At 45.9% G+C, this 17,006-nt stretch overlaps 1 long non-coding RNA gene across 1 annotated transcript; it reads right to left on the minus strand.

Moving 5' to 3' along the window:
• Window positions 1–14,970: 14,970 nt before the first annotated feature.
• LOC136792339 (uncharacterized) lies at window positions 14,971–16,899 on the minus strand. The gene is made up of 3 exons (XR_010835997.1): window positions 16,781–16,899; window positions 15,351–15,514; window positions 14,971–15,033 (listed from the first exon to the last, which is right to left on the minus strand). It is a non-coding gene; the product is annotated as an uncharacterized lncRNA (long non-coding RNA).
• Window positions 16,900–17,006: the final 107 nt, after the last annotated feature.

Below are 17,006 nucleotides of genomic sequence, written 5' to 3' on the forward strand. Positions count from 1 at the left end.
TTTCATGATTCTGGATTCTTAAATGACCCAGAACCGTCACTACAGCAAGAACCACCATTCTGTATCCGTGTGTCTCTGCTTTTAGACTTGGCTGGGCCGTCAGACCCGATCCTTGGCTTAGGTTTCCAGAAGCCATCGGCAAACATATACACGCATGCTGGAGCTGCCGCATTTATCCCTTTGCCTGCAGCCTACTTTGGGGAAAAAAAGTGCCTTACTGACTGTAGCCATTACAGTAGCCAGTGTATTTTGACAGGTGCCTATCCTTTAAAAAAAAAAAAAAGTTCTCGTGGTTTCTTTCGTTGTTGTTTTTTTTTAATTGGTTGTATTTCTTACTGCTGGCCAGCTCTGAAATCCCCGGCAGATCACCAGGCCATTGGATTTTTTCCATTATGTTCATTACCATGTGTACCTCAGATCTCTCTCTCTCTCTCTCTCTCTCAGTTACAGTTTCTCATCTTGGACTTTCTTTTATTATTATTATAATTTTTTTTTTTTTTTTTGCTTTAAAATGAGTGTGATGCCATATCCAGTCAATTTTATTCTCTCACCATGTACTCTGTAAGAGGTGTGGGTGTTTATTTGGTCGGCATGCGAGCAAGTGCTAAAGTAGCGTGATCAGTATACACGGAAGGTTTTTAGGAAGTATGGGAAAAAAATGTTGTATTGGCCATGATGGTGACATGGTATAGTCGAGCTGCCTTTTCAGAGGTCCTATCTGTTCAGTGTTAAGTGATTTTTAAAAATAATAACCTGTTTTTCTGACTAGCTTAAAGATGGATTTGAAAATGGTTTTGGATGCAATTAGGTTATGCTATTTGGACAATAAACTCACCTTGACCTAAATTCTCTGGCTCTTTTGACTTCTTTCTTGACCAGCAATCCTCGGCGTGGAACGCAACTTTCTTGCATCAGGACTCTGTTGGCCGCAGTTGGTGCTGGGCTAAAACGCAAATCCTAACCCGGAGGGTCATCTCCTAACCCGGAGGGTCATCTGTGCGGGTCATTGCAGTGCAACCAAATGAGGACCTTTTTCTTCTTTTGACTTTTGGGTCACCCGTACGACCCTCTTAGAAACGAGAAGCCTCGGGCCACCTTCAGAAGGCGGGTCAGTCACTGCTGTCGTGACCAGACCCCAGAGGCGAATCTTCTGATTATCGCCAGCTACTCACTCCTGGGTATGAGTATCTCCTGGCTTCCGAGGTGCCACCTCGAGATTCGCTGGGGAGGGGAGGGCGTGTCTCTGGAGAACCCAACCTCCGCAGCTTTTTCCGGGTTGCCTGCCGCTCTTCCTGGCTCCCACCTGATTCCTGATCCTCTCTGTATCCCTCCTGTGAGGACTGGACTCCCACTGCCTTGGTGGAAGGGTGGTGAGGTAGAGCCTGGGAAAGGGGTGGAAAAGTCCACACTTAAACAAACTGCCCGTTGCTCCTTGACCTCAGCAACTCAGACCAGCCTCTTTCCCAAGAGTGATGGGTCATGCCCCTTTGATGTTACTATGAAAATTCATTTTCTCTGTAGTTCCCTGTCTCTTTCAAAGTCACTGAATGGATAAAGAAGATGTGGTACATATATGCAGTGGAATATTACTCAGCCGTAAACAAGAATGAAATAATGCCATTTACAGCAACATGGATGGACCTAGAGATTATCACACTAAGTGAAACAAGTCAGACAGAAAAAGACTTGTGGGATCTAAAGAAATGATACAAACGAATTTATCTACAAAACAGAAACAGAAACTCACAGACTTAGAAAACAAACTGATGGTTACCAAAGGGGAAAGGTGGAGGGGGGGGGATAAATTAGGAGTCTGGGATTGACATGTACACACTATATAAAATAGATAATAAGGGCCTACTGTAGAGCACAGGGAACTCTACTCCATACTCTGTCATGACCTATATGGAAATAGAATCTGAAAAAAGAATAGATACGTGTATATGTATAACTGAATCACTGTGCTGTACACCTGAAACTAACACAACATTGTAAATCAACTGTACTCCAATATAAATTTTTTTTAATGTGAAAATAAAAAATAAGTGAATTTCTGTGAGAGTTAAACAATGAAATATTAAAGGAAATAGAGCTACAGAGACACAAAATAATAACCTAGTTCCTAAGGGAAAAAAAAAAAAAAAGTCACTGAAGGCTGTTTTCCAGTTTCATTCTGACCTGAGTTGCAAGTGGGAAGATAAATATCAGTCACGGTGCGAAGGTCCAGATGAAAACATGCCCTGTTACCCCCAAGGAACCCCGCTTTATAGGATGTTTCGTCTTACAAGGACTCTCGAGATTCCCCTTTGTCTCCATCCGCCATTGGCTCCCAGTGTCCCTGGGGAAGAGTAGGGATAACTTTTTTCTTGGGTTTCTGCCTAGTGGAGTCCGCTGGACCTCTCGGGAGTCTCCAAGGCCTCTGGTTGCCGCTGTTAACCATCGTTGGAATCCTCTTCTGCATGACCTGCTGTCCGGCCAGCCCCCTCCCTCCCTCCCCTCCCGAGCTGTTCGCCCTGCAGTGTCGCTGCCGTGTCCCTCAATAACACTCCAACACCGCTCCTTAACCAATTCCATCCGGCAAGGCTGGATTCTCCCATCCGGGGCTACAGGTGTTGCAGGTGGGAAGGACGCTGAAGAAGCGAGTGTTCCATGCCACCCGGCTGGCTCTGGGTCAATCCAACGGCCCCTTCACAACACACTCTCAGACCCATTTCATCTTAATAAGTGGAAAACCTCAAACCTGAGACAAAAGGGCCCTTTCTGCAAGTGGAAGTTAGTGATGGAGTGGAGGCTTCGAAATCCCAGGTCTTTTGTCTGTGCTCTAGTGACTAACTGTTCTCAGGACTCTGCAGAGATCTGGGACTTTTACGTCAGGACACAGAGGTCACACCAAAGTGAAAGTTCCAGTTGCCTTAGTGATGTTATCCGCCTGCTGCCATGAGGCGAACACTCAGAGCTGGGTGTTACGCCAGAGCGTTTCTGCTCTGCTCTTATAGCAGCGACGGCAACCAAACTGCTGGCGGGAGGGGTCAGCACATCACAAAGAGCTGACTGGCCACAGCCAACACGCGTGTGCAGGGTCCACACACTGGGCCGGCAGGGAAGCGCAGAGCAGACGAAGCCCATGCCCCCCGGTTTAAGAGGCTTTTTCCACGGGACACAACACGCACGCGCCCCCAAGACTGCACACAGCTCCTGACAGCAAACGCCGATGCCCTGGGTGGCAGGGGGCACTTTCCGACAAGATGGGGTGGGTTCCCGCAATCAAATGAGTTTTAGGAAAACACGTGTGCAAAGATGCAGCAGGGTTTGACATTCTTCCAAAAATAAGAGCATGGGAAGTGATTTTGAAAGTGAAGGGAAAATAGTCGTAGCTTGAAGAGCATGCATAATATAACGGATTTTAAAACACCAGGGACACAGATGTTATCCTCGGGAAACGGCATGGACTTGGCCACAGCCGTCGATTCCCGTGCACCTCATTCCTCCCGAGAAATACGTCTGGCCGTTCTGAGCTGATGGCTTGGGCTTGGAGGCCTCCTGCTGCCGTGGCGGGTCACATCCCATCGGGTGGGCAAGCAACACTGGGCGGCCTGAGAACACAGCAAGACAGCCCCGCTGGTTTCCCTCGGGCCGTGCCCCAGCGTCCCACGGGAGCCTGGCGTCTGTGCTTATCCGCAACACAGCTTCCATTTCATTGCTGGAGACGTGCTTTGGCTCCGGCTGGTGGCTGGCCTGGTGGGTGTCACCATGGAGCACTTCCTGGAAGGTCCACTAGGTGGCGCTAACGCCACAGGCGGGAGCCACTTACAGAGAGAAGGGGGGCAGCCCGGTGTAAGGTGGCTCCTACCTCCCGCCGCTGAGCGGGACGGCGGCTCGGTCCCCTGCACGTGTCAGCACTGCCACATCCTGACTCCACCTGGGAGGGTCTGGTGCTATTCGTGACTTCTTGCCATTCTTTTCAGTGTCTAATTCAGAGAGAGAAACGGCAGCCTGTAAACCAAGTCCAGCCTGCGGGCGTGTTTGGTTTGACTCCCATCAGGACTTACGGGCCAGTATGACAGGAGAACTTTCCCGTAAAAGTAAGGATTTTTAACTCTTCTTGGGAAATACATTTCTGGCAAAAGACAGGCCTGCGAGGCAGGCAGGGCTGCTGCTGAAGACAGTCTGACCCCTTCCCCTCCGCCCCCCACCCCCCCCCACCGTGGAACCTGCTTCCCTCACTGCCGTCAGCCGCCTGTCCCCCAAGAAGTCTGCAGCTCTGCAGCCTGTCCCACCTCCAGCTACGAAGCAGGACCCCCATAAGCCCCAGGGGGAGCAGAGCAGGCTTGGGACCCTCCCTTTACTTTTCTACCCCAAATGAAAAAGACCTGCATTCCTCATTAGGCTTTGTCATCTCTGCTCTGTTATCTCTTCATGGGCTATTAGTTATCCGATAACCGGGAGCTGGGCCAGATTCTTGAACTTCCTTTGAGACCCCAGAGTCAGCCTACACTGAGGTCTGCAGGTAGGCCAGGTTAAAGATCAGCTTTTTCTCTGTTGCTTGTTTGTTTGGGGAGGCACTTTTAGTTCTAGTACTATAATCACCCCATAAGAAGATAAACCTGCGAGATTTTGGGATCTGCTGAAAAGTACAAATCCCAAGGCTGTTTCAGTCATCTCAACTATATGATGACTTCTCACCACCCCTTCTTATGCATGGAACTCTCGGGCACTGCTTGTTCATTCAATAAATGAGGGCTGGTTATGTGCTGGGCATCCTGCACCAAACACCCCATTCGACAAATGTTTCTCTGGCACCTGGTTTTCCAGGTACCATGTCTTTGCACTCCCTGCAGAAACAGACAAGGAGTCACAGGACGGCTGCTACCTCATGCAGTGAGTGGTAAAGAACACAAGTGCCTCCTCTGGGATCCCCTCTTCCCCCCCCTTCCCCTCCCACCCCTGGACCACCCACTGGCTGTGTAACCTCGGGCATCACTCAACCCTTCCATGACTCGGTTTCTTCATCTTTTAAGTGGGGTCCAACACTCACAGTACCTCCTGAGTTACTCAGCTTAACACGTCCACAGTGCCTGGCACAGAGCCAGAGCTTGATAAATGTTAGCCATTGTCAAGGCTGAAGCGGAGTGCGATAAATTGGTGCAGCCACTATGGAGAACAGTATGGCATTTCCTTAAAAAACTAAAAATAGAGCTACCAAACAACCCAGCAATCCCACTCCTGGGCATATATCTGGAGAAAAACATTGTCCAAAAGGATACATGCACCCCAGTGTTCATTGCAGCACTGTTTACAGGAGCCAAGACATGGAAGCAACCTAAATGTCCATCGACAGAGGAATGGATAAAGATGATGTGGTACATATATACAGTGGAAAATTACTCAGCCATAAAAAGGAATGAAATTGGGTCATTTGTAGAGACGTGGATAGACCTAGAGATTGTCATACAGAGTGAAGTAAGTCAGAGAAAGAGAAATATCATGTGATATCACTTATATGTGGGCTCTAAAAAGAAATGATACAAATGAACGTATTTACAAAACAGAAATGGACTCACAGACTGACAGAATGAACTTATGGTTAACAGCAGGGGAAGGGTGCAGGGAGGGGATGGGGAGTTTGGGATTGACATGTACACTCGGCTATATTTAAAAAGGATAACCAACAAAGACCTACCGTATAGCACAGGGAACTCTGCTCAATGTTACGTGGTGGCCTGGATGAGAGGGGATTCTGGGGGAGAATGGGTACATGTATGTATAGCTGAGTCGCTTTGCTGTGCACCTGAAACTGTCACAACATTGTTAATCGGCTATACTCCAATATAAAATAAAAAGTTAAAAAATAAATAAACTGGAGTGTGAGAGAGACACCTAATTCAGTCTTTTCAAAAGTTCATTTTTCAGGGCTTCCCTGGTGGCGCAGTGGTTGAGAGTCCGCCTGCCGATGCAGGGGACGCGGGTTCGTGCCCCGGTCCGGGAGGATCCCACGTGCCGCGGAGCGGCTGGGCCCGTGAGCCGTGGCCGCTGGGCCTGCGCGTCCGGAGCCTGTGCTCCGCAACGGGAGAGGCCACAACAGTGAGAGGCCCGCGTACCGAAGGGGGAAAAAAAAAAAAAAAAAAAAGTTCATTTTCCAGACAGGTATCGATGGTTTAGCCACTCAATACCGCCAGCATAAGCTCTGAGATGAGGGAGACTTCTTAGCAGCTAAGTGCAATCTTCAAAGAGCCTTCACAAGCGTCTCATGACCCTCACGGCCCTTGATGAATCTGACACTTCGTCTTGTAGCCGAGTGACTCGAGGGACACACAGCTCGCAGCAAGGGTCAGGCTAGGACTGGGACCCAGAATCTTCCGCCACATCGTGCGGCTCCGCCTCCACCACCACCTCGCCGGAAGGCTTCCCCCCTCCAGGCAAATGTTCCAAAGGAGGGGTTCTCTTCCTTTACAGTCAGGAAGGAGCAACCAGAAGGCCTCCCAGCCTGAGGGCCTCCCAATCCCACGGCCGGATGGACGGCTGTTAGAGACAAGGCTCAGCCAGCAGCACCCCAAGGATGGAGGCCAGTCTCTCTAGACCATTTACTGGTCATTTGGTGGGGAGGGGGGGTGTCCCTAAAACGTCTCAGCCAACGAGGCCCCCGTCTAACTTGTGCTGCACACGTTACCATTTGCACCAACAAAATCAACTTTCTGAAATTCAGGATGCTAATTAAGTATCCATGGCAATCGAAATACAGATGGAAGTTCCTGGGGACTACGGACACCAGTGCACCCTCCTTAGACTGTCCACTCTCGATTAGAATGTGTTCCAGACTGAATGTTTGTGTCCCCCCAGAGTCATATGTGGGAACCTAAGTCCCAGTGAGATGGTATCTGGAGGTGGGGCCTTTGGGGGAGAATTAAGTCCTGAGGGTGGAGCCCCCATGAATGGGATGGGTGCAGCAGCCAGAAGCCTCTCTCTTTTCTCTCTGCCGAGTGAGGACACAGTGAGAAGTTGGCAGTCTGCAATCAGAAGAGGGCTGAACCCGACGGCGCTGGCACCCTGATCTCAGACTTCCAGCCTCCAGAAGTGTGAGAAAGAAATGGTGGCTGTTTCAGCCCCCAGGTCTGCGGTCTTCTGTTACAGCAGTGCCAGGTGGCTAAGGCAGAATGGTTGTAGCTTCTGGGTTATAACTTACCGAAATCACACACATGGGCTGCACATTCTAAAATATTTTAAAGAAAACTGCAAACACTGTAACTGTGGTTTTCTTCTGGGTGTAAAAGACACCTGCTGCTGCTCCCACACTATGCTGGGGCCCGCAGCCAAAAGATTACCCCAGGCTCTGTCTAAGGCTCTGCAAAGCCACTGCTTCAGTGGGGTCTCGCCACCTCCAGGGGCACTCTGCCTGGGAAGGGGCAGGGGTTCTGCTCTCCTACCAAACCCCCAAACGTATGTCATTTTAAAAAATCGTATCTTGGGACTTCCCTGGTGGCGCTGTGGTTAAGAATCCGCCTGCCAATGCAGGGGACACGGGTTCGAGCCCTGGTCCGGGAAGACCCCACATGCCGCGGAGCAACTAAGCCCGTGTGCCACAACTACTGAGCTGCACTCTAGAGCCCGCGAGCCACAACTACTGAGCCCACGTTCTGCAACTGCTGAAGCCCGCATGCCTAGAGCCTGTGCTCCACAACAAGAGAAGCCACCACAATGAGAAGCCCACGCACCGGAATGAAGAGTAGCCCCCGCTCGCCACAACTAGAAAGAGCACGCGTGCAGCAAAGAAGACCCAATGCAGGCAAAAAAAAAAAAAAAAAAAAAAAAAAAAAAAAAATCACATCTTTAGTTTGTCCTTATTCCTCAGGGACCCACCAACATCTCTGCTCTCATCATTTCCCCTCCCCCAACGGTCCAGAGAATCTTTCTGGTCCAGGGATCAGGGAAGACCTCATCACAGTCTCTCAAAACTTTGCTCGTGTCAAAATTACTTCCTTTCTCCTCCAGGTGGTCATTTCCCTGGCTCTCTGTCACGTTCCCTTCCCTGAAAAGGGGACACGGGATAAAGGGCCAAAAATGCAAGGGGAAAAATGCTGGAGGAAATACACTGGTACTGTTTCCAAAAATGTATCCTACCGTGGATACAATAACCTGAACCCTGCGAGGGCTCCCTGCTGTTCTCAGCAAAGGGTTGCCCAGCAACGGAGGGCAACGTTGTAGTTGGGAGGGAGCTCTTGGCTTGTGCAGTTTTCCATTCGTGGCTGGGCTTAATGAGTCTGGATACCTCGGTCAGTACCTTCCTGGAGGGTCTTGACACCTCAGATGTTCTGACAGCAAATCATTCACTTCTGTCTTCCATACATCCCTGTAGATCAGAATGAAGAGTCTACAGAAGGTTTGCTTCGATAGGGCACTTCCGATGGCTTTACTTGCCTCACATCCTACATCTTTCCAGATACTAGGACCAGGAGAACAGGATTCCAGGGTTTTCCTTAGCACTCTCTCAGGTGCCTGGGGCGGGGCGGAATCCTCCCAGTCAATACCCCCCAGTGCTTGCTATCTGTCTGGAGTGTTACTGACAGTACTATACATTTATCTGTTACATAAAAATTGTCACAGATATGGTGACAGGATGCCACAGTGGGGAGGGAATTTCACTTAAGCAAGAAGATCTGTGTTTGAATCCCAGGTCTGCTGCCTGTTAGCTGTAAGGTGGGAAACCTTGCTGGTTTATTAAAAAGATTAAATGAGGTAGTCTATGTACAGCGCTTAATACATTGGAAGCTTCACCAAGAATCTGAATACAGTCCTTCCACGTCCACAGGTTCAACCGAAGATTGAAAATGTTTGAGAAAAAAATTCCAGAAAGTTCCAAAAAGCAAAGCTTGACTCTGCAGAGCACTGGCAACTACTTCCATAGCCTTTACATTGTATTAGGTATTCTAAGTAAACTAGTGATGATTCAAAGTATACGGGAGGATGTGCATAGGTGACAGGCAAATGCTGTGCCACCGTATATAAGGGACTTGGACATCCACGGATTGTGTTATCCAAGGAAGGTCCTGGAAACAGTTCCCAGCAGACACTGACTGTATATGCAAACACATCAAGTACCTTGTTAATTATTTTTAAAGGCGTTATCGATGCAACTGTTAATTTTCCAAGAGGGCAGGGGTGGCCGGGAGTAGTGTTTTCCTTTGGATCCTGATGGAGACCCCGCTCTCGTTTACAGCTTCCATAGTAACCCCTTCATCCTGCTGCCATTCTTCCAAATAGCAAATGAACCTGGGCTCAGGGGAAGTTCTCTTCCCCACTAAGTGACAGGCTATAAGGCAAGGCATGAAAAGGGATTATTGGATACATGTATTCAGATAAAAGGGAGGCCCCCAGAAGCAGGCTGACAAGGCCTCCTTCGACTGTCCATCAGTAGAAAAGCTGTCTGACTGGCAGATATGATTTTTTGGAACCAGAAATCATGGGGAGCTCTGGGTGACAGATGTCAGATGCTGACAGGGTGGCTGCCAGAACAAATCTCCCTCCACCTTCAGACATCGGGCTGATGGAGGACTGGGCCCAGTTGGACTGGCAGCCCCTTCCGGCTTGGATCTCTGCTCACATTGTTAGTTCTCCGTCGCTGGGCAAACAGATGGTTTGCCGTGTATTTGTGGTTTTGTGTGTGTGTGTGTGTGATTTTTTTGTTGGACTAGAAATTCTGTTCTTCCATCCGGGTCCAGCATGTAATCAATTATGACAGTGGGTGGTGTAAGAAAATCCCTGCCAATAAAAGTCCAAGACCTTCTCTTTTATTAAATTTGCACAAACCACTACAATTTCCAACTTAAAAGCAATAAGAGGAAAAAGCAAAGTCGTGGGGTTAGGAATAACTTGGGTAATTGCAAAAACAAAATTCTCAGTTGGTCCTGAAGACTCTTGTTAGTTTATACTAATACCTGATGTCTGTTTTGTCTGTCTTAAAGTCTTTTAGTCTTAAAAGATTTTTTAGTCTTAAAATCTTGTCTCTATTCTGATGAGTCTTAATGAGCTTCATGTTAGAATCGTAACATTAACAATCGTAAGTAAACGGAACAAATACCAGAAGCACACATAGCCACCAGCTCAGATTTCTTTGTGAATATTCAGAGTTTTACTCTATTAAGTGCTCTTTTTTTTTTTTTTTTTTTTTTTTTGCGGTACTCGGGCCTCTCACCGTTGTGGCCTCTCCTGTTGCGGAGCACAGGCATTCTGCAATAAACTCCCTTGAGTTTATTAGCGGTGGGACTCAACCACACCCACCAGCCTGCAGGCAACAGTATTGGGATGCCTCAGGCCAAGCAGCTAGCTAGGTGTCAACACCAGCCCCAGGACCCCTGGGCCCCGCAGCCAGAGGTCCTTGGACCTGGCTCCACCTGCCAGCAGGTCAGCACAAGCTCTGGAACCCCAGGTCCTACAGCCAGAGACTCTAGGACCTATCTTTCTCAAACTATTCCAAAAAACTGCAGAGGAAGGAATGCTTCTGAACTCATTCTATGAGGCCAGTATCACCCTGATACCAAAACCAGAAAAAGATATCACAGAAAAAAAAAGAAAAAAGAAAATTACAGGCCAGTATCACTGATGAACAGAGATGCAAAAATCCTCAAGAAAATATTAGCAAACTGAATTCGACAGCACATTAAAAGGATCATACACCATGATCAAGTGGGATTTATCCCTGGGATGCAAGGATTCTTCAATATACACAAATCAATCAGTGTGATACACCATATTGACAAATTGAAGAACAAAAACCATATGATCATCTCAACAGACGCAGAAAAAGCTTTTGACAAAGTTCAACATCAATTCATGATAAAAACTCTCAACAAAGTGGGTAGAGAGGGAACATACCTCAACATTAATAAAAGCCACATATGATAAGCCCACATTTAACATCATACTCCAGGGTGAAAAGCTGAAAGCATTTCCCCTAAGATCAGGAAGAAGACAAGGATGCCCACGCTTGACACTTTTATTCAACCTAGTATTGAAAAGCCTTAGCCATAGCAGTCAGACAAGAAAAAGCAATAAAAATGAACCCAAATTGGAAAGGAGAAGGTAAAACTGTCACTGTCTGCAGATGACATGATACTATACATAGAAAATCCTAAAGACACCACCAAAAAACTACTAGAGATCACTGACGAATTCAGTAAAGTTGCAGGATACAAAACTAATATACAGAAATCTATTGCATTTCTATACACTAAAAATGAACTATCAGAAAGAGAAATTAAGGAAACAGTTCCACTCACCATTGCATCAAAATGAATAAAATAACTAGGAATAAATCTGACTAAGGAGGTAAAAGACCTGTACTCGGAAAACTGTAAGACATTGATGAAAGAAATTGAAGACGACATAGACAGATGGAAAGATATACTGTGTCCATGGATTGGAAGAATGAATATTGCTAAAATGACCATACTACCCAAAGCAATCTACGGATCCAATGCAATCCATATCAAAATACCAATGGCATTTTTTCACAGATCTAGAAGAAATAATTCTAAAATTTGTATTGAATCACAAAAGACCCTGAATAGCCAAACAATCTTGAGAAAGAAGAACAAAGCTGAAGGTATTATGCTCCCTGATTTCAAACTATGCTACAAAGCATGAGTAATCAAAACAGTATGATCTGGCACAAAAACACACAAATAGAGCAATGGAACAGAACAGAGAGCTCAGAAATGAACCCATACTTATATACACAATTAATCTATGACAAAGGAGGCAAGAGTAGACAATGGGAAAAAGACAGCCTCTTCAATAAACGGTGTGGGGTAAACTGAACTGCTACATGCAAAAGCAGCAAACTGGACTGTTCTCTCCCACCGTGCACAAGAATAAATTCAAAATGGATTAAATATACAGCTTAATTATACGACCTGAAGCCATAAAACTTCTAAAAGAAAACATATGCAGTAAGCTCTCTGATATCAGTCTTAGTAATATTTTTTATTATTATTGTTTAATGGCATTTATTTGAAACACATTTTTTTAAAGTTTATTTATTTATTTTTTTAGGCTGTGCCAGGTCTTAGTTGAGACATGTGGGATCTTCATTGCGGCATGTGGGATCTTTTTTTCAGTTGCAGCATGCGGACTTCTTAGTTGCGGCATGCAGACTCCTTAGTTGTGGCATGTAAACTCTTAGTTGTGGCATGCATGTGGGACCTAGTTCCCCAATCAGGGATTGAACCTGGGCCCCCTGCATTGAGAGGGTGGAGTCTTACCCACTGGACCACCAGGGAAGTCCCATATTTTTTAGATATGTCTCCTCAGGAAAGGGAAACAAAAGCAAAAATAAACAAATAGGACTACATCAAACTAAAAAGCTTTTGCACAGCAAAGGAAACTATAAACAAAATGAAAAAGGACACCTACTGAATGGGAAAAGATATTTGCCAATGATATATCCGATAGTGGATTAATATCCAAAATACAGAAAGAACTCATACAACTCAACATCAAAAAAACCCCAAACAACCTGATTAAAATGTGCAGAGTATCTGAACAGACATTTTTTTCCAAAGAAGACATACAGGCCCATGAAAAGATGCTCAACATCACTAATCATCAGGGAAATGCAAATGAAAACCACAATGAGATATCACCTCACACCCGTCAGAATGGCTATTATCAAAAAGACGACAAGTGTTGGCAAGGATGTGGAGAAAAGGGAGCCCTCCTACACTGTTAGTGTGATGTAAACTGGTGCAGCCACTACGGAAAACAGTATGGAGGTTCCTGAAAAGACTACAAATAAAACCACCATATGATCCAGCAATTCCACTGCTGGGTATATATCTGAAGAAAACAAAAACACTAATTTGAAAAGATACATGCACCCCAATGTTCATAGCAGCACTGTTTACAATAGGCAAAATATGGAAGCAACTCAAGTGCCCATCAATAGATGAATGGATAAAAAAAGTGTAATAAACATACACACGTGCATTGGAATACTACTCAGCCATAAAAAAGAATGAAATCTTGCCATTTGCAACAACATAGATGGACCTAGAGGATATTATGCTAATTGAAATAAGTCAGACAGAGAAAGACAAATACTGTATGCTTTCACTTATATCTGGAATATAAAGAAACCCAATGAACAAACATAACAAAACAGAAACACATTTATAGATACAGAGAACAAACTGGTGGTTACCAGTGGGGAAGGGGGTGCTGGGAGGAAAGACGTAGGTGAGAGAGATTAAGAGGTATAAACTTCCAGTTGCAAAATAAATGATTCATGGGTATAAAATGTACAGTGAGGGGGGACTTCCTTGGTGGCCCAGTGGATAAGACTCTGTGTTCCCAGTGCAGGGGGCTGGAGTTTGATCCCTGGTCAAGGAACTACATCTCAAATGCATGTTGCAACTAAGAGTTCGCATGCCACAACTAAGGAGTCTGCCTGCTGCAACTAAGACCGGCGCTACCAAATAAATAAATATATATTTTAAATGTATGGTGTGGCAAATATAGGTGACATGTTTAATCACTTATCTTGGTGATCACTTTGAAATGTACAGAAATACTGAATCACTATGTTGCATAACAGGAACTAACGTAGAGTTTTAGGTCAATTATACTTCAAAAACAAACAACAAACTCATAGAAAAAGGAGATCAGATTTGTGATTACTAAAGGCGGGGGGCGGGGGTGGGTAGGGGAGTAAGAATTGGATGAAGGCAGTCAAAAGGTACAAACTTCCAGTTATAAGATTAAATACTAGTGATGTAGCGTACGACAGGATGAAGATAATGAACACAGCTGTGCTATATATGAAAGTGAAGAGAGTAAATCCTAAGAGTTCTCATCCCAAGAAAAACAATTTTTTCTTTTTCTTTCATCTTGTGTCTGCGAGATGATGGAGGTTCACCAGACTTGTTGTGATAGTCACTTCGTGATGTACGTAAGTCAGATCTTCATGTTATACACCTTCAACTTACACAGTGCTGCATGTCAGTAAAACTGGAAGAAGAAACAATGAATGAGGAGATCAGGGGAGAGCTGCAGACCAGAGACACAAGTAAGACCTATACACTGGGTGAGGTCACCTGGGAGACTCCGACATGCATGGTCCATACGGCCTGGTCCGCACACTAAACAGTTATGTGTTCCCCCATACTCCCCATCACCTTTGCAGTTAGCTGGGTTGTGTGAGTAGCTCTGGACAGTGAATGGAGGAAGCACCTAAGAACTGGTTCAAGACCCTCAACTGTCCTCATTTCCTGCCGCAGTTATCATGAATCCATGTACTAAAGTAACTGTTAACTCCAGTCCCTGAGGGAATCTGAGGAGTAAATTCACACATTTACTCCATGTCACACACGTCACATGAGAGAGAAATAAACTTTTATGTGGTAAGCCATGGACATTTCAGGACGAATTTGTTACCTCAGCATAACTTGGCCTATCCTGACTAATTCAGAATTCCATCATATGAGCTGCCACAACAAAGCATCCTCTTGCATTAAAAAAGATAGCATATGTGATTTGATAAGTTTTCAACAAAAGTACAGCAGTGGTTATTTCTAGCTTCTGTCTAAACAACCTTTAAATGAACTCCTTGTTCATTTTATAAGCTGAAGGATAATCTCTGAACGGTTGAGTGAATAATGCAGGATAACGCCCATTCTTTCAAAGATCCTCATTTCTCAACTGTTTTTTCCTGATTGTTAAGGTTTATGAAAACATCGTTTTTATACATAGATCTTGGATAATTAAAAAAGTAATGTTGATGCTTTATAATTTTCTAAATTTCTCCAAAAACAATTCTCTCCCCTTATATCAGCTAATTTTTTAGATGTTTGATTCATTTGACAAATTGACAATAAAAGAGATTCCTCATTCATTCATTTCACAAATTTTAATTGAGCCCCTACTTTGTTCTAAACGTTTTGACAGGAGCCAGGGAAATAAGGAAAAGATCCAGTACTTACCCTCAGAGTTATAGTTTTGATACCACCTGGAGCATTACCTACAGCCAAACTCAGTTCTGAGATCCTGAGAGATGGGAAATTAGTTAATCTCTATGTGCCTTAATATCTTCATCTGTAAAACGGAAATACTAACTCATTCCCTCCAGGGCTATTGCAGTAATAAAATGAGACAAAGTGGAAGGCTATTTTTAGTTACATTTAGAAATGCACTCAGACCATCTTAACACAAAGGGGTTTTATTGGAAAAACCGGAATCTACAAGGTACCTGGTGCTCGGGCAGCTGGAGAGAGGAAGTAGGGACCACGTGGTCTCTGCATTGCTCACTGTGTCTTCTTTCTGTCTGTCTACTCAGTTCCCCCACTACCTTTGCTTGCCCTTACCTTCTACTCTGTAATTTTGCTTCCAAGCTTGTATTGCTGGTGGTTTCCTTTCCTTCATAGCTTCAGTCTACACACTCCCTTGGGCTCTATCTGCATGCTTTCTTTCTTCTTTCGCCCTCACAGATAACTACCTTTAATTTTTCAGTTCAAATTTCCAGAAGAATCTGTTGGATCAATTTGTTTATTCAGGCATTCAGAACACATACATGGAGTATCTACTAAGGACAGGCAGCGGACGCCCATGGTAATCCCCGCCCGCTGTTAGGACCCTCTGAATGATCCCTCCACCCTCATCCCGAAGATGCACTCTTTCCCAGGGACCGTGTTAGAGGTGCTGAATTTGTCCCCCACTCCAGATCTACTGAATCGGAATCTACAGTTTAACAAAATCCCCAGGTGATTTGCGTGCACAGTTCAAGTCTGAGAAGCACTGCTTTAAACTTCTAGCTCAAAACGGGCTGCACACTGGAAGCAGCTGGAGATTTAACAAATTACTGATGCCTGGTCCCTCGCAAAAAGATGCCTTTTTAATTTTTCTGGGGTGCAGCCTGGCATTCCGAAAATCCTAGATGATTCCAATGTGCAGGTAGGTTTGAGGATCTCTGAACTAGCCCTGAGTCACCACGATCAGCTGTGAACCTGGACAAACTGCTTAGTTTCTCTCTAGGCTAGATTTCTCATCTCTTAAGTGACGATAAACCTGTAGACCTCAGAGTTGTTCTGAGGGTCCCATTTTCTCTTATACAATTGGGGATTTAAGGAAACAAATGCATTATTAAATGTGATAATATAAGTAAAAACGCATGGAAGACAACTGTAAAGCTTACATAGTTACACTCTACCTGTGTCGCGGCTGAGTACCGTTATCCCATCTTACCTATCACGTAATGGAGGGTTAGAGAGGTTAAGTAACTGTCTCAAGGCCCTGAAGGCTGTTAAAGAGAAATTATTCACCAGATCCTCTTTAAAAACCGGCGGGGAAGACTTAACTACAGACTACTGCGATGGGGGAGACAGACTGAATGCAACTCTGAACACAAAGGGACCAACGGAGATTTACAGCCAGGGGGCAGGGTGAAGGAGAGAACGGAAAAAAATGACCAAGACGAACTTGGTGAGATATTGGGGGGTAGGGGGGCGGGTGGGATAAGGAACGTGATTAGAAATGGAGAGTGGAGGAAGAGGAGCTTGATTAGATACCAAGGGTGGGGGGGATTCTCGATCGAGTGGCTTCGCAGGATTCTTTGGTAAAATCAGGCTCAGCAGGCCAAGCACGAGGCCTAGTCTACACGAGGGCTCCAATGGACCAGACCAGAGCTTGCTCCCGGAGCGGGTCAGTCTAGGCGGAGTTGGGGACTCAAGCCGGGCGAGCCTAAGCGCGCAGACCCTGCTGACCCTACACCCCACCAGTGCCGGCGGTTAACGCAAACCTCATAGGACCGAACGTGTCTGGCGCTCTACACCCACGAAGCAGGACTGCTGGCTGCACTCCAGCTTCCAATCAGAGCAACCCCAATCGGAGCGGCGGCCCCTTAGCCGCTAGTAGCCTCCAGGACCCGGTTTCCCCGGGCACGCCCCGCCTCCCGGCCCGGGGCGGGGCCGCCGCACCTGCCGCGCACCAATCACGGGCCGGCTCGCAGGGGCGCACGCGCCACG

The sequence above is a fragment of the Kogia breviceps genome, chromosome 12 (assembly GCF_026419965.1).
Source record: "Kogia breviceps isolate mKogBre1 chromosome 12, mKogBre1 haplotype 1, whole genome shotgun sequence".
NCBI classification, from domain to species: domain Eukaryota; kingdom Metazoa; phylum Chordata; class Mammalia; order Artiodactyla; family Physeteridae; genus Kogia; species Kogia breviceps.